The following is a 1587-nucleotide window of genomic DNA, read 5'->3' as shown; positions in this document are numbered from 1 at the left end:
GTCCATTCTTCCATGACCTACATGAGATCCAGAATTCAAAGCAACCTCCCTCTCCCAAAAAGGATAAGTTTGAGTGCAGGCTCAACCATTCAGGTTTTTTAAGCCTCATAATCAGTATCAATTGCTTCATCTGAATAAAAGGTGGGGGGAAGGTATGAAAATGCTGTGCTTACTGAGTTGTTATAAGGAGAAGGGAGAGAAAAAAGGGCTCTCTGTAACTGATAAGTGCGGCATGCACGCTGGTGTGTCTTGATTCCGAGTGCTTATTTCTTGAAAACAGGCAGGGGCTGCATTCCAAGTGCTCAGCAAGCTCTTGCTTTCACAAAGATGCATTGGCAATTACTCAGAGTCCTGTTCTCTTCTGGGCATTTACAAATTGATTTGTTCCCATGTTTTCAGGTATAGAAGCTGAGTAATGATGCATGGGTGAGGACAGGCAGTCCAGAGAGGGCTTTCTACCTCCAGGAAGACGTGCACAGTGAGGAGGAGGTGATCAGAGCCCCGCAGGAGAGCAGAGGCTATGTGCGTGGTGTCCAGATACTTCAAATAAACAGCAAGAACTAGGAGCACTGGATTTGGAGTAAAACAGAAATGGGTGTAAATTTCAGGTCTGTCACTTACCAGCTGCATGACCTTGGAGAGGATACATCATCCCCTTGATCCTCATGCTTTCATCAATAGTATGGGAAGAATAATATCCACCTTGCCGTATAAAGTAGTGCCCGGGTATTTAGCATCTGCAGTCAGACTGCTATTTATTAGATGCATGACCTTAGGGAACTTGTTTTTGTTTGTATGTTTTTGCACCTTTTTGTTTTTAGGACAGGTTTATTTTGGTAAGATTCACATAGAATAAACTATGCACATTCAAAGTGTACAGTATTTATTTTGTGATTCATCCATGTGGTTATGTGGTTATGTGTGTCAACAGTTCATTTCTTTTTATTGGTGAGTAATATCCCGCTGTACAGGTATGTCATGATTTGTTTATCCATTCACCTTTTGATTGACACTTGGGCTTTATCCAGGTTTTGACTATTACAAATAATGCTCCTATGGACATTCATGTATAAGTAGTTCTATAGATGTATGTTTTCATTTCTCTTGGGAATATATCTAGAATTAGAATGGCTGGGTCATGTTGTATGTATATGTTGAACTGTCTAAGATCTGCCAAACTGTTTTCCAAACAGTTGTGCCATTTTTACATCCCATCAATAGCATAAGAAAATTCCAATTCCACCATATCCTCTCCGCCCCTTGATATGACTTAGTCTGTTGGGGCTGCTACAACAAAATACCACAAAATGGGTAGCTTATAAACAACAGAAATTTATCGGTCACAATTCTAGAGGCCGGGAAGTCCAAGATCAAGATGCCAGCAAGTTCAGTTGTCTAGTGAGGGCTGCGTCCTCCAGAGGGGTGGAACACTGTGTCTTCACATGGCAGAAGGTCTAAGAGCAAGTGAGATGAACACGACATGAAGTGTCTTTTATAAGGGTCTTAATCCCACTCACAAGGGAGGTGCTCTCATGGCCTAATCACCTCTCAAAGGCAATTACACCTCCTAACACCATCATGTTTGGG

This window comes from Propithecus coquereli, unplaced genomic scaffold (genome assembly GCF_000956105.1).
Source record: "Propithecus coquereli isolate 6110/MARCELLA unplaced genomic scaffold, Pcoq_1.0 Scaffold163, whole genome shotgun sequence".
Lineage (NCBI taxonomy): Eukaryota > Metazoa > Chordata > Mammalia > Primates > Indriidae > Propithecus > Propithecus coquereli.
The sequence above is the reverse complement of the archived record's forward strand: the minus strand, read 5'-3'. Positions refer to the sequence as shown.